Here is a 25,962-nt window from a genome sequence, read left to right on the forward strand (position 1 = left end):
GGAAGTAGAAACAATCATCAGAAGTTATTATCAACAGTTATATGCCAATAAGCTAAGCAACCTAGATGAAATGGATGCATTCCTGGAAAACTATAAACTCCCAAAATTGAACCAGGAAGAAATCGACAACCTGAATAGACTGATATCTAGTAACAAGATTGAAGCAGTGATCAAAAACCTCCCAAAAAAACAAGAGCCCAGGACCTGACGGATTCCCTGGGGAATTCTACCAAACTTTCAATGAAGAAATAACCCCTATTCTCCTGAAGCTGTTTCAAAAAATTGAAGCAGAAGGAAAACTTCCAGACTCTTTCTATGAAGCCAGCATTACCCTGATCCCCAAACCAGGCAAAGACCCTACCAAAAAGGAGAATTTCAGACCGATATCACTGATGAATATGGATGCGAAGATACTCAACAAGACCCTAGCCAACAGGATCCAACAGCACATTAAAAAGATTATCCACCATGACCAGGTGGGATTCCTCCCTGGGCTACAAGGATGGTTCAACATTCGCAAATCAATCAATGTGATAGAACGAATTAATAAGAAAAGAGAAAAGAACCACATGGTTCTCTCAATTGATGCAGAAAAAGCATTTGACAAAATCCAGCATCCATTCCTTCAAAGTATAGGGATAGAGAGAACATTCCTGAACTTCATCAAAACTATCTATGAAAGACCCACAGCAAATATCATCCTCAATGGGAAAAAGCTTGCAGCCTTCCCGTTGAGATCAGGAACACGACAAGGATGCCCACTCTCACCACTCTTGTTCAACATAGTATTAGAAGTCCTAGCAACAGCAATCAGACAACAAAGAGAAATAAAAGGTATCCAAATTGGCAATGAAGAAGTCAAACTCTCTCTCTTCGCAGATGACATGATTCTTTATATGGAAAACTCAAAAGACTCCACCCCCAAACTGCTAGAACTCATACAGCAATTCAGTAACATGGCAGGATACAAAGTCAATGTACAGAAATCAGTGGCTTTCTTATACACTGACAATGAAAATACAGAAAGGGAGATTAGAGAATTGATTCCATTTACTATAGCACCAAGAACCATAAGATACCTGGGAATAAACCTAACCAAAGAGGTAAAGGATCTGTACTCAAGACCATTGTTTAATCTTAAATTTAATCAAAAATATCATCTTCTCTCTCATAATGTTATTTTGGGTTGTAATTGGTTAAGATTCTTTTATGTGATTTCCTATATAAACCAAAGTGAAATTCACTGATTAAAGTCCTTATGATAGCCCCTTTTCTCTGGAAATGTGTCTTTTTCCATTTGGACCTGAATATAATTAACACAGACAGCAGTGATCCTGAATATATTTTTCAGTCTTAAATGCCCAGGAAAATCTGATAAAAGTTATTTAGTCTTTCCCCATAAAAATAATAAATGCACAGGGCGCCTGGGTGGCTCAGTGGGTTAAAGCCTCTGCCTTCAGCTCAGGTCATGATCCCAGTGTCCTGGGATAGAGCCCCGCATTAGGCTCTCTGCTCAGCGGGGAGCCTGCTTCCTCCTCTCTCACTGCCTGCCTCTCTGCCTACATGTGATCTGTCAAATAAATAAATAAAATTTTTAAAAAAATAATAATAAATGCACACAAAATCTGAACCAATTTCAGGACATTTGGGAAAACTCTGAATTCTATATGGGTCCCTGAATAGAGGTTCAGGTCTTTAACACAGCTTTGGAACTCCTGTTAAAGTATTCAAAGTAAATGCATTTATTTATGTCCCGTGTTAGTAAGATGCTCTATTCATCACCAAAACACAAACAAACAAACATGCCTAATTCCTTCCTTCTGCAGCCTTCCCCTCTGCCACATATCCTCTGTTGCCTGCAGTCCTGGGGCTATATACACACATTTTTTTTTCTCTTTATTGAATTTTCCCAGTGGAAGGGTATTTTTTAAAAAAAGATTTTATTTATTTGAGACAGAAAGAAAGAGAGAGGGGGAGTGTACAAGTGGGGGAAGGGCAGAGATTGAGGTGGGAGAAGCAGACACCCTGCTAAGTAGGGATCCTGAAAGGGGATCAGTCCCAGCACCTTGAGATCAGGGCCTGAGTCTAAGGCAGATGCATAACCAACTGAGCCACCCAGGCGCCCCAGGAAGGGTACTTTTAAGAAAGCATTTGTTGTCTAGTCCCAAGACAACTACATTAGAAAATTAATATTAATTGAGCTAAATAAAATTATCTCATGAACTTTGTGAGACCTATTAGAATCAGTAATGAAATGAAGAATGTTTCCATTGACCTGTTTCTTCACCAGGAGCCAGAAAATGATACAGCATGCAAATGGCATTCATAGCAACTTCGTATGTGATGAATAGAAACCAGTGAGGTGTATGCTAAAGTCCTTAGTTTGTCATTACATATTTTACTCATTATCAATAAGAGGCACACTTGCTGAAAAAATGAAAGAGGCAACATTTATAAAACCAATATTTAAATTTATATAAATGGGAAAATGTAAAGAAGTATTTTATTATCACTTAAGAGTTTATACTCATTCTTTTTCATTTGCCTTAAATGATGACACAAATTCTAAGAAGGGATTAATCTAAAAACAATTGAGCTATAAAAATAATGGCTACTCCATAATGGTGAATATTTCCCTGAAAATATTTTTTAAAGTGGCAAAAATCTTGAACATGTTTTACTGGCTCTCTGAGAGTTTTATCTTTGCATATTTTGCCACCAAATTTAGAAAAAGTGAGCAGCATAACATTATCACTTATGGTATCACAGTTATTCTTGTCATATTATGATTAGTCCTGATTGAAATGACATTTCCAACATGTACCAAATTTGTGAAAATGGTAATTACATTCTGCATTTACATAAGGTTATTCTTTTAGCCTGCCAATTGGTTATACAAGTTTCATAGGCATCTTTCTTTGAAATAAAACAAACATTGAACTCAAAGCATGATTAGATCATTGTTCCTTTGCAACAGTTCCCTTTTACTTTATGCCCACCAATAATTATTAGAGAAAGGCAGATTTATACTAATAGAAACAAGGGGGAAAACCCTATCAAATTTATGTGGGACAGTTTTATATTAAAATGTTTTGCTTCTTTCTAAATAATGCCCAGCATGCATGACTACTGGCTCTTGAATCCTATGTAATGGTGTCCTTTTCCCATATCAGTGAGATGGTTCAAATTAGTCAAGTAATCTCTTCCTGATAATATTCGGCTAGGAAAAAACCTCTTCTGGAATATAATAATCCACAGATTCAAAAGAAAACTGAAACTCCTTGCAGTAGTTATATGATGTTCCTATACAAATTATGAATTAAAGTTGAGATATTTATTAAACATTTTCTATGATTCAAGCACAGTACAAAGTTAAAACTTAGTATCAGTTCTATCTCAAATAGTTGGCTGCTAGTTGCTAGGTCATTTAACCTAGTTTGAGTGTCTTTTTCTCATTATTTATACGGAGATAAGATTCATAATATGTATTTCTCAAGCTTATTGTCTCAAAATACAAGTCAAAGGGTTTGGTTAATAGTACTGTATAGATTTCACCCAACATAAAGACTATTTGGCAGCATCTTGTTCTTCAGGGAGGGGAAATAGTTGTGAATATTGTGGGGGAGTGGAGTTGTTAAGTCCTCCTTTAAAACTAGCCTTTTCCTGAATACAAGCTTTTTATTCTCAGTCAGCTGAGTGTAGCTCTGTGTCAGGGTGGACTGTAAATTTTCTTCTAATAAATCTGTCTCTACTTTTCAGAAATGAGAACTAAGACTGAACTTTTTTTTATAATGTTATGGTAACAATTAAGATAGAAAGTTAAAAAGAAAAAGGAAAAAAAGGAAGAAAATGGAAGTGAAATGTTAAGCAAAAAGCAGTCATGAAGTAATTAATAAGAAAAAAATACTTCAGGGGTGCCTGGGTGGCTCAGTGGGTTAAGTCTCTGCCTTCGGCTCAGGTCATGATCTCAGGGTTCTGGGACTGAGCCCCACATTGGGCTCTCTGCTCATTGTCAAATAAAATAAAAAATAATAATAATAAAATAAATTAAAAAAATAAAAAATACTTCACATGTAAAAAAGTATTGTATATATTATTGTTATCTCACAGGATTATTGGGGGACAAAAGGAAGAGATTATATGAGAAATAAAGCGAAAATATCTTTAACATCTCATGCAGATGGAAGGCAGTATTTTTATTATTGCATAAATGTACACAAGCACACACACAGGCACACAAACGTGAATGCTGCTAAGGTTGAAAAATTTCTTGATCTTCCCAGAAGACATATTGTATTTAATGTGCAATCATGTCCTCTTTTACTTAAATATTCACTACTGATCCCTCAGGGAATGAAACAAATGAACAAATATAGAGCATGGAATCAGAAGCATAAATTTTGGTAAATTTTATAAAGCTACTTAAGGTTTTTCTTTCTGATTGAATCTGCTGTCACAGCTACAACAATTTTTATCCTTCTGTCATGCATCAGTAGATGTTATCCTAAACAAGCCATTAGGTATAAAAATGTTTTCCAGCAAATAGTTATCTATGAATAATATTCTTCAAAATAAAATAAAATAAGGAAATGACAGTACTCATGAACTAAGTACCTCTGATGAACATTTTAAAAGCCAAAGGTGGTGAATTTCATAGATGAATTACTAGAAAACATTGATGTTCTGACCTTTGAGGGATAAAAAATATAAACTTGCTTTCACTGTCATGTTAACACTGCTGTTTTTGACAGTCATTTTGCATATTTTCTAGCATTTTTCTTGACACCAGTAAAAAGCTGTCGGCCACGTTATCCTTCTCCTAAACCTGTAGTCAGGATTTCAGCATCTGTGACACAAGATCCCAAAATATTTGGGGAGGATTAGAAAACTTCTAGAATTATGACTTAGTCCCACAAAAAAACACAAGAATTGATCCTGCCTAGTTAGTATTCTGACTTATAATTCTATATCACAAGTAAAAAATAGGTACTTTTAGCTTTTCAGTCTGCCTTTAACTTTCATTTTTCAGAATTTGCCCAAGGGCCTATGGCAGTGGAGCAGGAAGTAAGTTTTACTGACCTTGAGGTCATCTAGGAAACCTACCATATTTTTAAAAAATTTTGTATTTTTTAAATTTTAAATGTCCACTATCCTCAGTCTTAACCTATGTTACCAATCTCACTTGGAATATCTGAAGAGCCTCTTTCCTTTCCTTCTTTGAAATTAAGCTCTAGATAAGCAGGAATAACCAAAAATTTACTCTGTCCCATTTTATGCTCTCTGCTGCTAGAATTACCTCCTAACAAGGAGTCAAGAGAGGTTTGCCAGTGGAGCCATCCCATGATTTATCATCCCATGATTTATCATGGGATGGCTCCACTGGCAAACCTTTTTTGACTCCTTGTTTCCAGTTTTATGTTCATGGACCTTATGGCTATTCCTTCAGTGACTCTTACTGAGCTTCTGACTAGGACTTTTGGGCTGTAATCCTTTAGTGCAGGAAGTTTTCTGTCCTGTCCATACATTATAATAACCAGGAGAGCACTAAAGAAACAAGCAAAACACACACACACACACACACACACACACACACACACACACACTAAAAAATACAGGATTCCAGGCTCCACCCCAAATCAATGAAATCAGTCAGTCTCTGGGACGTTTGAATAAGGTTATTTTTTAAAAAATATTTTATTTATTTATTTGTCAGAGAGAGAGGGAGAGAGAGCAAGCACAGGCAGACAGAATGGCAGGCAGAGACAGAGGGAGAGGCAGGCTCTCTGCCAAGCAAGGAGCCCGATGTGGGACTCGATCCCAGGACGCTGGTATCATGACCTGAGCCGAAGGCAGCTGCTTAACCAACTGAGCCACCCAGGCGTCCCTGAATAAGGTTATTAATAAGGACAAATATAAGTCCTTCAGCATGACTCTACTGTATAAAAATATGTGATAACCACCAGACTTTGTAAAATAGAAGCCCAGTTCCTTACTATGATATAAAAAACCCTTGACTCTCCAGCTGGAATCAACTTATGTTTATTGAAAACACAGATTATTGTTCTATAGAAGTCTATTACTTATTAAACTCTTTTATACAAACAAATATCCTTCTCTTCCGCCCAAACTTTTACCTAGAATCATACTTTCTCTTCATATCTGGGAGTTGGCATGAAAATCAATAGCTCCTAGCTTATGTATATACTTTTCACTTAGTATGGAATGATCTGACATTGGAATGATCTGACCCTTGGGTGTCTCATGGATTACTACTCATCCTTCAAGGACCAGGTCAAACATCCACTTCACAAGACCATGTTTTTCAGACCTATATAAATCTCCTGGGCTGCTGTGGCATTGCATTCCTATCTTTCCTAGAGCACTATCTGTGTCACAGGGTAACATATCGATTAGCATAAAAGTTATTTAAGTTCATGGAATTTTCATCCCTGTGTCCCCCAAACACAGCAAGACACACCATACATCATATAGTATTTTAGTGGATATTTTGGAATGAGTGACTGAAATAATTAATTGCTACATTATAAAAAGTTTATTAAGAAAAGAAGAAATTTTACAGCTATTGTACTTTTACCAAGTGACAGACATTCTACTAAGGGCTTTATACATATTATCACACTCAGCTATTAAAACCAAAATAAAAAGGTACCACTGGTATCCCCAATTTACAACTTAGCAAACCTAAAGAGGTTGCCTCCCAAAGAGAGATTAATTTTTGAGGCTCCCCACATCAGCATGACTTTACTCTTTCAGGAAATCTTTTTCAGAGATAATTCTGTAACCTAGTAGACAGCTTCATTAGTGGCTTCAGGAAAATCCTGAAAATGCACTTATCTGAACAATATAGTGATCAACCAACTCTGTCTCAAGATAGTGTTGTTTACCTGAGGAACCCCTCCACCTTCATTTAGGACAACAGATTCTTCAACCAGATGAACCCTCTTACTTAACGACAGATTTTTACTCAATAAGACTTACTTCCAAGCCCTGGACTCACTGGGCCTACCAATCTTTTTCTATTATATCTTGGAGTTGCGTAATTATAATCTGATCTCTCTATCAAAGACATGCTTTAATCTACTTGAACCCAGAACGCCCCAAATTTTATATATATGGTTGCCCTCAACCTGTCCTCGGAGAATCTACTAAGACCCTGTTATAGTATTGTCCTTCTTTACTGTACAAAGTAATAAACTCAGCTTTGCTTGATGCATGTGTTATAGTGGTGGTTATTTGGGGAAGCTGACACCAATTAATGGCACTCAATGGAATGAATCCTTTACTAGATCTGGGTTTGTGATAACTACCCTATACTGTGATCTGTTAATAAAATGGAATTAGTTTGTAGAACTTCAATCATTCTTACAGTATTTGTTTCTTTAAAATATTTATAGAAATGTTTCCCAACATATTTTTTAGGATTAAAGAAGACCTACAAGATGTACATTGATATGTGAAAGTTTTGATATGGATAAACTTCATTCCTTGAAACTATAAAGTATGTAGAAACTCTAAAGTATGTAGGCTCAGGGCAAAGTGGGAGGAATAGATCAGTCTTGTTAGGAGTGGTGAATTCCTAAAAACATTTAAATGATTTCAAAGATTTTCTTTTCTTATGTATGTTTGCTATACTTTGTGTTTCTTCCCTAATCTTACAGCATGCCTCATTCTTAGGCTTTCTGAACAGGGAAACATATCCTAAAATAACTGCTAACATGGACTGGTTGTTGACTGTGTGCTACATTCTAGTCTAAGATGTTTAGTTCTTAGGTTGGAGGAGTAAACTTGGAGTACAACTTACAGAGAATTTTAAACTAATGGATATGGAATTTCTCGAAATAAATTCAGAGAATTCTTGGAAGAGTTTAATATGGAGGGGTTATTGATAAGATTCACATTTTAGAACATCCCTTACATTGCTGAGAATGGATTATTACACACAAAAAAAGAGGATGCAGGGAGATCAGTTGGAAGTTTGCTGAAATTGGGAAAAGACAGAGAATGTGAATGTGCTTGTATGTGCATGTGTATCTATATTTTACTGAGAACGAAATGAAAGAAGGCCTACCTCTGTTCTCAGGTCAGAATTTTGAGGGTTATTTCAAGATCACTGTAAGTTATGTACAAAAACTCCAGTGTATGCTGGACTGTGAATGGGTAGGGTTAGAGGGACTGCTTGGGGGTGGCAGAAAGGAAGTAAAAAATACTTAGGGAGACATTATCCTCAAACCAACCTATAAAAAGTGAAATAACCCTTTTGACTTAAGGGTATAAAAAAGCAGCCCACAGGATCTGACTTAAGGGTATAAAAAAGCAACCCACAGTGTCTTGAGCATATATCATGACACAAGCTCTAAGCTTAAATAGTATAGGTTAAGTGGCAAGCTCTGGCAAAGGGAGTCAGAGAAATAAAAAATGAAAAAGGCCCTTCTTTTTTTCACTTGTCTTCCAGTCTCTTTCCGAAAAGTTTCTCATGACAATCTTGATTACAAGTATGCCTTATTTTATTATTTCACTTAACTGCACTTCACAGATACTGCATTTTTTTAAATAAATGGAAGGTTTGTGGTAACCCCATATCAAACAACTCTATAGGCACCTTTTTTCTTCCCAACAGCATTTGCTCACTTCACATTTCTTTGTCACATTTTGGTAATTCTTGCAATATTTCAAACTTTTTCATTATTATTATATTTGTTACGGTGATCTGTGATCAATGATCATGACTCACTGAAAGCCCAGATAATGGTTAACATTTCTTAGCAATGAAGCATTTTAATTATGCATGTACATTAGTTTTCTTTTAGACATAATGCTATTATATACTTCAGAGACTACAACATAGTTTATACATAACTTTTACAAGCAATGGGAAACAAACAAACAAACGAAAAACTCATTTAACTCACTTCATTGCAATATCAGCTTGATTCCAGTAGCCTGGAACAAAACCCTCAATAACTTTGAGGTAGGACTTCCCATCTCTGTATTCCCATAGCCCCGTGTTTCTTAGAATTTATCAGACTGCATGTCTTTATTTATTAATCTGCCTCTCCTATCAGCAAGAGCTTAAAGAATGAACAAGACTGTATCGCAACAGTGCCCAGTACATAGCCCAATAGATGTCAGTTGAGTGAATACATACATGAAACAGCAAATAAAACAGGCAATAATGTATAAATGACCCTGAACATCTTACTCTTTTTTACTTTGGATTTTAAAAGCATGCCCTAATGTTTCATTCAGGAGTAAAATAAGGATTTTTGTTCAACTGAATTTGGAAACTACTAGGTTAAGCAAAGCTTTTTTTAAAACAAAAAGTTTAAACATTTTTTCTTTATTCTTGAAGAACATATCAAAAAAGACTGTGGAAAGAGCCAAGATGCCCTTCAGCGGACGAATGGATAAGGAAGATGTGGTCCATATACACTATGGAGTATTATGCCTCCATCAGAAAGGACGAATACCCAACTTTTGTAGCAACATGGATGGGACTGGAAGAGATTATGCTGAGTGAAATAAGTCAAGCAGAGAGAGTCAATTATCATATGGTTTCACTTATTTGTGGAGCATAACAAATAGCATGGAGGACAAGAGGAGTTAGAGAGGAGAAGGGAGTTGAGGGAAATTGGAAGGGGAGGTGAACCATGAGGACTATGGACTCCGAAAAACAATCTGAGGGGTTTGAAGGGGTGGAGGGTGGGAGGTCGGGGTATCAGGTGGTGGGTATTGGAGAGGGCACAGATTGCATGGAGCACTGGGTGTGGTGCAAAAACAATGTATACTGTTACGCTGAAAATAAATTTAAAAAATTAAAAAAAATTGTGTTGTTCAGCGTGGTAGCCACTAACAACATTTGGCTATCTAAATTAATTTATATGAAACAAAAATAAGAACTCAGCTATTCAGTTATACTAGCAGTATCTCAAATATTTAATAGCTACATGTGGCTATTGGTTACTGTATTGGACAGCACAGATGTAGAATATTTCCTTCATTATACAAATTCTATTGGATAGTGCTAACTGCATTGACCTGGAGATACTATTATTCCTGAAAACAATGTTTGGAAAGTCCTACTCCTGCAATATCTTTATTGTAGGAATTTTTAGGCTATACACTGTAATGCTACTCTGCCAAATTCTTTACTATTTTGATTCATGCTGATTACATTTAGACTGGAAATAAAGCATGTAGATGATTTTAAAATTTGATCTTCACTTATTGAATATCTATTTAGCACAAAAAGTTTTTAATACTCAGAACTTGATAAAGATAGTGACGAGATCAAAGTAGTAAAAGCAAAAATCTTTATGTAACATCTTCCATGAGCTAGTTTTAAAACCATTACATATTGCTTTCATCTGTACTTTGGGTGATTTCTAATTGTGAAGAATCCCTCTAGAAGGCAATTTGCCATACTCCATGTTGCTGCAATCATTTGGATAGTCTTAGAAAGTTTGCGGGGAAAAATAGTAATTTAGGAAATGAAAATTACATTTTTCAGTTGATTTTCTCAGACAATGGAAAAATAAACTTAGAATAACATCAAAGAAAATGAATTTTATAAGTTTAAATAAATAGGAACACCTGGAAAGATTTAAACAGATCCAGATAAATATTTCTCCTGGCAATACAGAAGTAAATGCTGCAAGCTTTATTTATGTCAGAGTCAAGTTCAAAATTCAAGTTAACTTTTGAATTTACAAAGAAAATTGAGAAGAGGATTAGAAGTTACTTAAGAAGTAACAATAAATTCTTTATTGTCTGATTCTTCTGAGCTCTCTCATTATTTTGTTATCACATATATTTATTATGATTTGAAATGTGGTTTTTTTTTTTTTTGTGGTATCATTTCTCAACTGAGTGCCCCTTAGGACAATGACATAAAATACTTAGCATTGTCATGCTTCTTATTCATTGCTCTCCATTATGTTAATGTTCATATTCCAAAGACAATTATTTCCATTTATTCTTCTCCTTACTCCATTAGCCTTCCCCATGCGTTCTCATTAGTTAGAGTCTAGAAATGACTTTTTTGCCCTTTCTAAATTTGTGTTTTAATGTGTCTCTTTTTTACTTGTTTTGTTCTGAATGTTCAGAGAGAAACAGAAGGTTGACAAAGTTGGTTCTAAAAGAACACCAGAAATTGGTATGTATCATCAGTGATATAGACGAAGATGAACTTAGCAGTTCCCTTAGCTTGACTAAAGTTTAGACAGGTTTCTTCCTGGTTACAGCATCCCATTTTCCACTTTCCTCTTCTTAGAGTACTTACTTTAGGAAACTTGCAATTGTAAATTTCTTCTCTGCCTCTTTGAGATGTAAATCTTCTACAGTGTAGTAATATCTTTTTCAAGCATTGGGAGCCATCACTTTTCAAATGCAATCATCAGGAAGGATAGTACCCCTATTTCCCAGTCTGTGCAGTGGGATGGGGTAGGGTCTTACTGATAAGCCCTGATTAGCAAATACAGATAGCCTAACACATTAACCAACCATCTCCTGAATGTCTTCTTTTCACAAACTCACTCTAGTGTTTAAAAACTTCCCTGACTTTGTTTCAACTGAGTTGAGTTCAATATCTCACCCTGTTTGCATTAGTTATGAAGTCCTGCTGCTTTTAAGAAGTGTCCTGTGCCATATCTCTTTGACAAAAGAAAAGGTGCTGGAATAAAATTGTGAAGCTCTATACGAAACTGACTGATGTCTTTCTTATAGGGTGATAAAACTACAACCGTCAGGGTTTTCTTCTCTTCTGAAGAGAAATAATTTTTATGCCTCCTAGACAAAAATAATTTGCAACTTATCAGTTTGCTATAAGTTAAAAACTCACTTTACAAAGTCTGAGATAATAACCCTCATGTTGAGTTTTGAAATAACTTAATTAACACTCTTATAGTTCTGGAAACATCTTGTCAAATATTGGCCAAGCAGTTTTAGTGAATTTTATTCTTTTAATTATTTTTTTCCTGAAGTCTGAAAGGTCATGACTTTATTTCCTCTGGAAGTTTTCTAATATCAGGTGTTTAATCATTTAGTCGCTTGTCCATTTTCATCAATTTATTTATTTCATCAATTCTAACATGTGAATTTTGCTCACATTTTATCATCTCTGAAACTGGAATGTCTTTTACAATTGCTGTGATAAGAAAGCACTGTGTCATAGTTTATTGGTACAGATATTGATTGTGTCTCTTACAATATTTAGCACCTTGCATTTATTGAAATGAGATAAGTCCCTGCAGAGAGAATTTATGAAGGTTGCTTTCAAGGGAAAAAATGTATAAGTGATGACAAAGCTTTCCACTTACCAGAATAAACTTCTGTAATTGTGTGTCCAGTTACATCAAGTCTGCATGATGACTTAAATTTTACACTCTTACACAAGTTTTTTACACTGTGTATAGTACTATCTTAGTTTAAAATCACACTTCCTATAGATTTTTTTCTATTTTGTTTAATTCATCTTTTTATTTCATATAAATTCATTTAATTCATTACCTGTTTGTATGTATTATGATTATTCTAGTGGTGATAGTAAAATGCAGAAAGCTCCCAAAGAAAATAAAAGCATGCCTTCCCAAATTTCAGGGAAAAAAAAAGGAAAGGAAAATAAAAAGGAAATAAACTGCTTGAGGAGTATTTGATAAGGTGCTTCTGAAACCTTCAGATAGTTCATGGAATTATCTCAAAAGAACATTAGAAAAACACATGTAAGCATCATATGCCAAACTACATGTCAGAGACGAGTTAACCAAATGAAGAGGGTAGGATAGAGTGGACAGTCTGAACATCAGAGATAGCAGCTCAGTAAATGAAATAATGAAGCTTTAAGAACCTTTGGGTAGCTCCGAATGACTGATATGGAAGTTGAGTATGGCTTGAGGGGACCCTGAAGTAGTAGCTAATGGAGAAATGGTAAAAAGCCATCGTGCTTGAACAGTTCAGATGTTATTTTGAAAAGTTAAGACATTGCTGAAGGATTTTTAAACAGGGAGGGGAAAGTTCAGACTTATATTTTACAACTATCAGTACAAATGTCTAACAGCTGGATTAGAAGTCATTAAATGTGGGAATTAATGAGAGATGAGAATAAGGAGTAGTAAAGGACACTGAGATCTAAAATTCTGGTTCATCACCAACCTGGCATAAAAAACATATGGATCCTATGGCCTTTGGGTCTGTCATCACCTAATCCAAATGAGTTATCCTCCTCCAAGAGACAGTGAGATGGAAGTCATCATATGTCTGTCAGCCCTAGATTCATAAACTGATGCCAAAATTGTGAGCATCCTTTCCACCAAAACACACATACATTTACTGCACTACCATCTCCATTCATTTATTCACTCACTCAACCACTCATATACAATATCCATACATACCCTATGTCTCAAACTCTTTCATTGTAACCCCTGGTATAAGTATCTCCATGGTCATATAAGTGCCCTAAATCCTCAGCATCTCCTTCTCTTCCTGGCATTAATCAGATAAAACCTGGCTCTTCTCTGTGATTCTCATTTCTCCTGCAGCCATCTCATAGTGCTGCCCATTTATTTACTCACATTCTTCACTTAGCAGACAGAAGCTGGTATTGCTGTTCTTATTTTCTATTGTGGTTCCTAAATAATAACTCATCCATCCTCTTTTCCAAAATCCTGTTGTTATGAAAGGTATGTCAGTTGCTTCTGTAATTTTTTGCCCTCTCTGCTCTCATTTTCCAGCCTCATTCAAAGAAGCTTTTAGCATCTGTTTTAAAGACTTCCTTTTCCACCAAGGTCTACTATCAGTTTTGGTGCCTTCAGGATATATGAGGATGACCCATCATAATACCACATATATTCATCAGGATAGGCTATATTACAAATTACTCCCAAATCTTAGTGGTTTTTCATAACAAAGATTTATTTGTCACTCAAACTGTGTTTGTTTGGGGTGATGGTTGGGGGTGATGCTGTATCTCCCTACTTCAAGACTGAGATTTCATCAAATTATCAGACTCAGAATGATTATAATCTCATGTAACACTATGCATCTTTTCTCTTTACTGGCAGTTATAATTGTACTTTTACATGTATTTTTGTGGCTTTGATTGTGTTCCTTGACCTTTGCTACATAAGGCCTATGAGGGCAGTGGCTATGTCTGGTTTTGTTAGTATTAGATTGTTTGGTGATTAAGCCATGTTAGGCACATAATAGGTATGAAATAAATACTTACTGAACTAAATAATGGATGGAGAGATGAATAGATGAATGGATTCCTAGATGGAAGTGACATTAATTACAGACAGAGAGTGAGGAGAAGAAAGGAAAGGAGAGGAAGGTTTTAAGGAAGAAGTAGTAAACACTGGCCAGTCAATGGGCAGAGTTCATGGGAAATCCAAGTATAGGTGACCTATAGTTACAGTAAAGCTGGAGGGGAGAGTTGAGGGGAGACATAAACATTTGTAAACTATCAGGATATAAGTAGCAGGTGAATTAAAGCAATAAATGCTTACATTATGACATTGTCTGCATTTATCACTCCAATTGATATCTACTCCCTTATATCCATGTATGTAATACCATGTCACTTTTGGCTCCCCCCTAACAAGAAGCAGTCTATTACCTATTGAATCTGGGATGACTTTGTGACTTGCTCTGGCCAACAGTGTGTGATAGGAGAGCCTGATTTTATCAAGTGAGGCCTTATTAGACTTCCCTATAAACAGATAACTCCCAAACATGTGGGAAATTCCAGGCAAAATGAGGAGAACTTCCTATTGACCTACAGTTGATAGCGGACATATGACAGAGTGCAGGCAATCCAGAGACTCATGATCAATATCAAATGCTTACTGTTTTTTATTTTGGGTTTTTTTAATTTTTTTTTAATTTTTTAATTTTCTTTCTTTTTTTAAAAAAAATAATTTATTTATTTTCAGCATAACAGTATTCATTATTTTTTCATCACACCCAGTGCTCCATGCAATCCGTGCCCTCAATAATACCCACCACCTGGTACCCCAACCTCCCACCCCCCTGCCACTTCAAACCCCTCAGATTGTTTTTCAGAGTCCATAGTCTCTCATGGTTCACCTCCCCTTCCAATTTACCCCAATTCCCTTCTCCTTTCTAACACCCCTTGTCCTTCATGCTATTTGTTATGCTCCACAAATAAGTGAAACCATATGATAACTGACTCTCTCTGCTTGACTTATTTCACTCAGCATAATCTCTTCCAGTCCCATCCATGTTGCTACAAAAGTTGGGTATTCATCCTTTCTGATGAAGACATAATACTCCATAGTGTATATGTACCACATTTTCCTTATCCATTCGTCTGTTGAAGGACATCTTGGTTCTTGCCATAGTTTGGCGACCGTGGCCATTGCTGCTATAAACATTGGGGTACAGATGGCCCTTCATTTCACTACATCTGTATCTTTGGGGTAAATCCCCAGGAGTGCAATTGCAGGGTCATAGGGAAGTTCTATTTGTAATTTCTTGAGGAATCTCCACACTGTTCTCCAAAGAGGCTGCACCAACTCTCCACATCCCCTCCAACACATGTTGTTTCCCGTCTTGTTAATTTTGGCCATTCTAACTGGTGTAAGGTGATATCTCAATGTGGTTTTAATTTGAATCTCCCTGGTGATGGGAAAACTGGGCAGCTATATGTAGAAGAATGAAACTCGACCATTCTCTTACACCGTATACAAAGATAAACTCAAAATGGATAAAAGACCTCAACGTGAGACAGGAATCCATCAGAATCCTAGAGGAGAACATAGGCAGTAATCTCTTCGATATCAGCCACAGCAACTTCTTTCAAGATATGTCTCCAAAGGCAAAGGAAACAAAAACGAAAATAAACTTTTGGGATTTCATCAAAATGCTTACTCTTTTAACCCACTGTTTTTTTTTTTTTTCAGTGATGTGTTATAAACTCTAGCTTACTGTTACAAAAAAGAGATAAATAGTATAAAAATAACAATTACAGAACCATTCATATTTTGTGACCTTATTTTTTTTAAATATGAAAATATGAAAAACAGAGAACACTACATCACTTTCATACACCATCATCTAGGTTCAACAATTATCAACATATTGCTGATTTAATTTCACTTCTATTCTACCCATTGCTCTGAACACCACCTAAATTCTTTAGAAGGATATTCCTGACTTCTATTATCTCTTTTTTCAAAGTAACTTTAAGTATATACTTTAGAAAAGACAACTTGAACACTTTGAGAACAAATAAAGTGATTAAAAGATATTTTCTAACAAGTTCATCTAAATTAATTTTTATATAAGCTGAATATCAAAAGCCAGAAAGGAAAGAGAAAGCTGGAAAATAAATACCTTCTTGACTGATAAAGGGGCAGAGTTAGCCCTGTGTATATTCATGTAGGGATCACAATATCTTTATTTGTGAAGGGAATATAAGGATCAGAAAAAAGAGTTCCTACGTAAGCAAAGAGAAGGTAGAACAGATCTAAGGTTAACTGGATTCCCAGATGATAGACAAAGCATTCATGGGGGAAAAAATCAAGAATAAATGTTATTTATTATAAGGTAATTAACACGTACACTGGGGGGGAGTGGGAATATAACTTGACACCAAGTTCCAATAACCTGAGGATTTTCTCACAGTCAAGGGTCCCATAACCATGTACCTGTGAAGGAGGAAGAAATGTTTCAATAGTATATACAAAGAAAGGGTTTACTGATGCAGAAATAAAATTACATTTTAAACTCTTTTAAGTAAATTTTTCTCATAATATGTATGTAGTTATTAAGAGATTTAGTCAATTGAAATGTTTTCACAGACTTTTGGGGGGTAAAGAAATAAAATGTATATAGAAATAAAATGTATATACTTACCCTCATATCAGGTATGGGCTAAGTACGGATATTTTAACAAACTACTACTGCTTAATGGCAGTTGTCCAAAAACAATTACAGGAAGAATGAAAGATCTTCAATTAAATTTACTCATTTATTAGTAATGAACATCTTGATAGGTCTGAGACCCATCGTCATGTGATGTGATTTCTATTTTAAAGTAAAAACTTTGTATCAGGCTTACTTACTTTAGTTCATGTAACCTATACAAAGTTGATTTGATATTTACTCCCACCTTTTTTCATGAGAAGCTCTGAGAGATTAAGAGTGTCACCTAAGCTTCACACTGGCAGAAATTTAAAGTTTTAAGAACTACTGCATGTCATCTAGTTCTTATCCAGTGTTTATGCTGCTATAATATAATACTTCTTATAGTAGATACAATTAAAAACAGGCTTCAATATTGGCTTTACATATATACTATTTTGATTGTTTAAAAAAAGACCTTATTCAGTATCTTCAGTATCTGTATTGAAGATATTTTTAAAATATTTTTTAAAAGATTTTTTATTTTCTTAATTTTAATTTTATTTTTTCTAAGGTTTTATTTATTTATTTGACAGAGACAGAGACATAAAGAGAGGGAATACAAGCAGATGGAACAGGAGAGGGAGAAGCAGGTTCCACTCTGAGCAGGGAGCCCTATGTGGGGCTCGATCCCAGGACCCTGAGATCACGACCTAAGCCAAAGGCAGATGTTTAAGGACTGAGCCACCAGGTGCCCCTAAAAAGATTTTTTTTAAGGTTTTATTTATTTACTTGAGAGAGAGGGAGGGAGAAGGAGAGAAAGAGAGCTTGTGTGCGTATATGAGCAGAGGGTAAGGACAGGCAAAAAGGGAGAAGCAGGTTCCCTGCTGGGAGCCTGATGCAGGACTCAATCCCAGGACCCTAGGGTCATGACCTAAGCCAAAGGTAGAGGCTTAATCCACTGAACAACCCAGGTGTCCAATATCTATCCACTCTTGAGGTTTGGTCCAAGATGGCAATGTAGGAAGATCCAGAACTTGTCCCTTCTATGAAACACACCAAATGACACCTATTTATAACCATTCCTCCTGAAGAAGAACTGAGGGCTAACTGAATAACTTCTGCACAACAAATGGTAGAGAAAATGAAAAAAGAGAACAGCAAGAGAGATGGATACAGGGTAACAAATGGAACCTCCAACCCTCATGCTGTGAACTACAGTGGAAAGGGAGTACGGAGGGACCAGGAACAGATTTGTCTATCCCCGAGCACAGAGGAAAAAACTGCAGTTTAAAAGCAGCTACCAAATAAAAGAGCCAACCCTAGAACTTTGCCGAATGGTGGGGGTAGGTGCCTCAGGGAGCAGGGACTGTCCCTAGCCCACACAGCCCCAGCTGACCCACCAAAGTGGATATAGGATGGTGCGTACTGGGACACTTCTGGCTAATGCTCACTACAGCCTCAGTCTTTGCACCAAGAAACACAGGTGCAAAGGACCATGGAACACTGCAGACTTATTTCACTCCAGCTTCAATGGCTTGCTAGGACACTCATACTGCAGAACACTCAAAATCAACCTGGCAGACATCCACTTCAGATACAGCTTCTCTGCAAAGACTGTCCCAGAAACCCCTGACCCATGTTTGCATCAGTTTTAGCCAACCAACCAGGGCATCCCCTGTTTATAGTCCCTAGAGCACTGCCACCTGAACCACCCTTGGTTCCAGTCACATGGCCAGGGCATTACCTGCACTGAGCACCTTGGGATATCCTGGTTTGCACCCAAGTCAGCTACACCCATCCTGTCAGTTAACCCTCAATATAGAGAGCCCTAGGATAATACTAGCTTGCACCCATTTCACCTGCAGCTGTGCCCTCAGGACATAGACCCCCAAGACACCCTGGTCTGATCCACTTCAGCTGTCTTGACAGGGTGCCTGCTCTGTGGAAATCCCCAGAAACCCCAATCCATAGCAGTGACGGTTTGAACCAGCCAGCAAAAGTCACTGAGCACACACAGTCTACATAGGGGATAACCATACATAAGAACAATCCTTCAAGTTTAGGAGAAGTAGCTGTTTTACCTGATCCATAGAAACAAACACAGAAAGTCAAGCAAAATGGGGAGACAGAGGAATATATTCAAAAAGAAAGAACAAGACAAAGCCTCAGAAAAAGAACTATGTTAAACAAATATAAGAAATATGCCCAATAAAGAATTTAAAGTAATGATGGTAGGGTGCCTGGGTGGCTCAGTCAGTTAAGTGTCCGACTTTTGATTTTGGGTCAATTCATGATCTCAGGGTCATGAGATTGAGCCCCATGTTGAGCTCTGTGTTGAGTGTAGGGCCTGAGATTCTCTTTCTCCTCCCTCTTCCCCTCCCTGCTAAGGCGCCCCCCCCTCTCTCTCTATATATATATAGACACACTCATATATAAACATGTATATCACTATAAAGATGCTCACTGGGCTGGGAAGAAGAGTAAAAGAACTCACTGAGACCTTCTATAATGAGATTGAAAATAAAAAAAAAAAACACACACAGTACACATTCTTTTCCAGTGCACAAGAAAGATTCTCCAGAATACATTATATGTTGGGCCACAAAACAAGCCTCAATAAATTTTAAAAATGTTGAAATCATACCATACATCTTTTTCTGACTATAAACATAATGAAACTAGAAATAAATCACAAGGGAAAAAAAACCTGTAAAAACCACAAACACATGGAGTCTAAACAACATGATACTAAAGAAACCAAGGAGTCAATGAAGCCATCAAACAAGAAATTAAAAAAACACATGGAGACGAATGAAAATGAAAATACAATGGTTCAAAATCTTTGGAATACAGCAAAACCAGTCCTAAGACTGAAAAATATACTGATACAGGTCTGTCTTAAGAAACAAGAAAAAGCACAATACAACAAGCTAACCTTAAAAAGAAAAGAGGAAAAAACAAAGTTCAAACTGAGTAGAAGGAAAGAATAATAAAGATCAGAACAGAAATAAGTGATACAGAAACTAAAAAATGACAGAAAAAAATCAGTGAAACCAAGAGCTTGTCCTTTGAAAAGATAAAATAGATAAACCCTTAGCCAGACATATAAAGAAAAAAAAGAGAAAGGACCCAAATAAATAACATCAGAAATGAGTTAGAAGTAACAAGCGACACTACAGAAATGCAATGGATTATAAGAGAATACTACAAAAAATTATATGACAACAAATTAGGCAACTTAGAAGAAACAAATAAATTCCTAGAAAAATACAATCTTCCAAAACTGAATCAGGAAGAAATAAAAAATCTGAACAGACCAAATACTAGTAACAAAATCATGTAATCATCTTATTAGAAGCATAAAAGCATCTTACAAAATTCAACATCCATTCATGATGAAAATTCTCAACAAACTGAGTTTATAGGGAACATATCTCAATATAATGAAGGCCATATATGAAAAACCCAAGTTAACACCATATCTATGGTAAAAACCTGAAATCTTTTCCCCTAAAATCAGGGACAACACAAGGAAGTCCACTTTTACCACTTCGATTCAACACAGCATTAGAAGTCCTAGCTGTAGCAACAACAACAACAAAATAGGAAAAAAAAAGAAAAAGAAAAATAGGTAACAGGCATCCAGTACTGGGAATGAAGAAGTTCAACTGTCACAATATGCAGATGATATGATACTATACATAGAAAATCCTAAAGATTCCATCCAAAAATCTACTACAAGTAGTAAATGAATTCAGTAAAGTTGCAGAGCACAAAACTAATAGCCAGGAATCAGTAGCATTTATATGCACAAATAAGATAGCAAAAAGAAAAATTAATAAAACTATCCCATTTACTATTGGACCCAAAACAATAAAATACTTAGGAATAAATACATTTAACCAAAGGAGTAAAAGACTGGTACTCTGGAAACTATAAAACACTTGTGAAAAAAACTGAGGATGACACAGACAAATAGAAAGATATTCCATGCTCATGGATTGGAAGAATTAGTATTGTTAACATGCACATACTACTTGAAACAATCCACAGATTCAAGCAATTCCATTGCTACAGTTCCTCTCAAAATAACAACATTTTCTCACAAAACCAGAACAGATAATAATAACATTTATGTAGAACCACAAAGATCCTAATAGCCAAAGTAATCTTGAGGAAGGAAAACAAAGCTGGAAGTCTCACAATTTCAGATTTCATGATATACTACAAAGCCATAGTAATCAAAACAGTATGTTACTGGCCAAAAATTAGACACATAGATCAATAGAACAAAATAGAGAGCCTGGATGTAAATCCACACTTATGTGGTCAATTAATCTATGATAAAGGAGGCAAGAATATACAATGGGAAAAAGACAGTCTCTTCAACAATTAGTGCTGAGAAAATGGACAGCTACTAGTTAAAAAAAAAAATTGGACCACTTGAAAACACCATACATGAAAAAAAAAAAAAAAACCCAAAACCTCAAAATGGACCAAAGATCTAAATGTGAAATTGTAAACCATAAAAATCCTAGAAGAGAGAACAAACAGTAATTTTTATGACATAAGCCATAGTATCACTTTTCTAGATATGGTTCCTAATGCAAGGGGGGAAAAAAAAGCAAAAATAAACTATTGGGACTACGTCAAAATAAAATAAAAATGCTTTGCCTTGCAAAGGAAACCACCCACAAAACAAAACTGAATGGAAGAAGATATGTGCAAATGACATATCTGACAAGAGGTTAATATAAAAATATATAAAGAATTTATACAACTCAACACCACAAAATCAATCTGATTAAAAATGGGTAGAGAGGCTCTCTGCTCCTCCCCGTTTGACAGACAGCCACACCTTCTGGTGCAGTGCCGGCTGAGACACAATGATGAAGGTCGTAGTGAATAGATTTGGCCATATTGGGCAACTGGTCACCAGTGCTGCTTTTAACTCCAGCAAAGTGGATACTGTAACCATCAATGACCATTTCATTGACCTCAACTACATGGTCTACATGTTCCAGTATGATTCTACCTATGGCAAATTCCACGGGACAGTAGAAGCTGAGAACAGGAAGCTTGTCATCAATGAAAAGTCCATCTCCACCTTCCAGGAGTGAGATCCTGCCAACATCAAATAGGGTGATACTGGTGCTGAGTATGTTGTGGAATCCACTAGGGTCTTAACCAACATGGAGAAGGCTGGGGCTCACTTGAAGGGCAGGGCCAAGAGGATCATCATCTCTGCTCCTTCAGTTAATGCCCCCAAGTTCATGAGGGGTGTGAACCATGAGAAGTATGACAACTCCCTCAAGATTGTCAGCAATGCCTCCTGCACCACCAACTGCTTGGCTCCTCTGGCCAAGGTCATCTATGACAACTTCAGCATCATGAAGGGACCATGAGCATCTCCTATGCCATCACTGCCACACAGAAGACTGTGGATTGGCCCCTCCAGAAAGCTGTATGTAGCATGATGGCTAAGGGGTTGCCCAGAACATCATCACTGCTTCCACTGGTGTGGCCAAGGCTTTAGGCAAGGTCATCCCTGAGCTGAACAGGAAGCTCACTGGCATGGCCTTCTACATCCTTACCCTCAATGTGTCTGTTGTGTCTGACCTGCTGTCTGGAGAAAGCTGCCAAATACAACAACATCAAGAAGGTGGTGAAGCAGGCATCAGATGACCCCCTCAAGGGCATCCTGGGGTACACTGAGGACTAGGTTGTCTCCTGCAACTTTAACAGTGACACCTACTCTTCCACCTTTGATGCTGGGATTGGCATTGCTCTCAATGATCACTTTGTCAAGTTCATTTCCTGTTATGATAATGAATTTGGCTATAGCAACCTGGTGGTGGACCTTACAGTCCACATGGCCTCTAAGGAGTAAGAGCCCCCTGGACCACCAGCCCCAGTGAGAGCAAGAGGAAGAGAGAGGCCCTCAGCTGCTGGGGAGTCCCTGCCCCAACTGATCCCCTGAAACACTAAGAATCTCCCAACCTCCACCATCTCCATCCTAGACCCCTGAAGAAGGGGAGGGGCCTGGGGAGCCCTACCTTATCACATACCATCAATAAAGAATACTGTATCCAGCCAAAAACTAAAAGGGTAGAGGGCCTGAAGAGACATTTTTCCAAAGAAGATATATAGATGGGCATCAGACACGTGAAAAGATGCTTAACATTGGTAATCATCAGGGAAATGCAAATCAAAAGCACAATGAGAAATCACCTGACAGCTGTCAGAATAACTAAAATCAAAAAGACAAGAAATAACAAGTGTTGGTGAGGATTTGGAGAAAAAGGATCCCTTGTACATTGTTGGTGGGACTGTAAACTGGTGTAGACACTGGGGAAAATAGTATGGAGATTTCTCTGAAAATTTAAAATATAAACACCATAGCATCCAGTAATTCCACTTATGGTATTTTAACCAAAGGAAATGAAAACAATAATTTGAAAAGATATATACACTCCTATGTTTATTGCAACAATATTTACAACAGCCAAGATATGGAAGCAATCCAAGTGTCTATCAATAGATAAAGGGATGAAGAAGATCTGGTACACACACACACACACACACACACACACACACACACAGATATTATGCACCCATAAAAAAGAATGGGATTGTGCCATTTGTGACCACTTGGACAGACATAGAGAGTATTATGCTAAGTGAAATAAGTTAGACTGAGAAAGACAAAAAACAGGATTTCACTCACATGTGGAAATTAAGAAACAAAACAAATGGACAAAGGAAAAAAAAAGAGACAAACCAAGAAACAGACTCTTAACTACATAGAACAAACTGATGGTTATTTGAGGTGGGGAGAAGGATGAAGAAGGTGATGGGAATTAAAAAGTATACTTATCATGATGAACAATGAGTAATGTGTAGAATTGTTGAATGGATAAAGAAAATGTCTCTCTCTCTCTCTCTCTCTCTCTCTCACACACACACACACACACACACACACACACATACACACACACATTATTCAGCCATTAAAAAAGGATGAGAACTTGCCATATGCAACAGACAAATGAACCTAGAGAGTACTATGCTAAGTGAAATAAGTCAGACTGAGAAAGACAAATGCCATATGATTTCACTTATTTGATGAATGTAAAAACAAGTCAAATGAATAAATAAAAAAAGCAGAATCAGTCCTATAAATACAGAGAGCAAGCTGATGGTTGCTAGAAAGGTGGAGGGTAAGAGGATGAGCAAAATGGCTGAAGGAGAGTGGGAGATACAGTTATGGAATGAATAACTCATGGAAATAAAAGGCAATAATATAGTGAATGCAGTCATTAATACTGTCATAATATTGTATGACGACACATAGTAGCTACACTTGTAGTGAGCACAGCATAATGTATAAACTTGTCAAATCATTATTTTGTACACCTGAAACTAATGTAACATCTGTGTCAATTATACTCAAATTCAGAATTTTAAAAAATCTATCTAATCTTTGAAAGTCATCATTCATGATTCATTCTTAACACTGAATTCATAGTTAAATCCTATTAAAGTGATGACATAGTAGCTCCCCTTGCCTTCTCAGGATTCCCACTATCATAGCCTATGTCCAGACCCTCAATGCTTCCCATCCAGTAAGTCCTTGTAGTTGATAATGCCAATGCCCACACACATATGGCTACCATATAAAGGCTGCCTCTCACAAACAACTTAAACCCTCAGTCTGAGGGCTTTTGTCTGGGTTTGGAACCAAGGTGAGTCTGCATGAAGGGCAAACCAGAAATGCTGGAGAGATACTGTTTCTAGAAGAAGTCCTCCATAAGAAACAGATGTGGAATTAGAGGGGAATAACTCAGTTGCCTCTCCCCTTGGGTGTGAAAAAGCTGAGAGAGTGTCTGCATTTTCTCCCAGAAATGCAGGGGACCTAATTTCCAGTTGCCTGCATGAGTAACTGGCTTTATAATACACATTTTGTTGGCTTCCTTCTCATCCCCCTATCACTTCACCACTTCTTTAATGATTGATCTATTGAGGGTAGACCTGAGGGTCTACCTCTTGGGGAGTACAATCTAAGACAATCCTATAGTTAAGTGTTGCTCCAAACTCTCAGTCAACTTCCTCAAACACTGCTGCAAAATGAGCTCCCTGAAACTCCAATCTGATTTTTGTCATCTACCTGCTTAAACTCTTCCATTCGCTCCCTGTATCTTTTAGTATAAAGTGTTACCTCTTTGGTTTTGTACTGTCCATGAAGTGATCCTTTTCTACTTCTATATTTCAGAACATTTCAGAACAACCCAAGTCATGGACACTTTGATATGGTCATAGAAAATCAGAAAGCATACAATGATTCCAGCCTTACACTACTGCCCTACCTATGATCTCCACCAAACCCTCTTTTTCATCTAGCTAAGTTTCACTCCATGTCAATGCTGAACACTTATATCTTAAAGAAGCCTTTCCTGTTTTTTATCTTTCTGAATCACATGGCTCATCTCTATATCCATTATCCTCTGTTCTTTCCTCTTTCATAACCTTTGTTAAATCAAACATGAATTTTTTACTTAGTTTTCTCCTGCAAAATACTATAAGATTCTTGAGAACAGAGACTTTGGCTCTGATTCTTAGCCACCACTTGGCCAAGAAGAGCTCTCAAAAATAATTTATTAAATAATTACCTAGATGACTAATACCCAGAACAAATTTTTCTATAGGATTTAGGCCATGCTGGATTATGGCCTCTATCTTCTAAAGAAAAGCTAAAACTTCTGAGCCTGGGATTCTAACCACAGAATCTCTCACATCTACCTAAAAGCTTCCTTTCTAACTTCTGCACCTTTCCATGTACCACCTTGCACTTTTCCCTCTGGCCACAATGTTTGTTGTTTTTCTTTTCTCATGGCAACTTTTCCCAGATCACTGGGGCTGCCATTGAGCCACTTCCACTATGTAAAAGAGAATGTCTTTTCCATTGCTCCATCAAGAAAATTCCATCTTGGAGCACCTGGGTGGCTCAGTGGATTAAGCCTCTGCTTTTGGCTCAGGTCATGATCTCAGGGTCCTGGGATCAAGCCCTGCATTGGGCTC

The 25,962-nt window shown here is 36.8% G+C and overlaps 1 protein-coding gene and 1 pseudogene across 1 annotated transcript in view; one reads left to right on the forward strand and one right to left on the reverse strand.

Moving 5' to 3' along the window:
- Positions 1–25,962, reverse strand: part of LOC132007192 (interleukin-1 receptor accessory protein-like 1) — a 494,275-nt gene that overhangs the window by 442,269 nt on the left and 26,044 nt on the right. The gene's annotated exons all lie outside the window — the stretch shown is intronic.
- Positions 21,695–22,774, forward strand: LOC132007352 (glyceraldehyde-3-phosphate dehydrogenase-like; annotated as a pseudogene).

Source organism: Mustela nigripes, chromosome X (genome assembly GCF_022355385.1).
Source record: "Mustela nigripes isolate SB6536 chromosome X, MUSNIG.SB6536, whole genome shotgun sequence".
Classification (NCBI taxonomy): Eukaryota; Metazoa; Chordata; class Mammalia; order Carnivora; family Mustelidae; genus Mustela; species Mustela nigripes.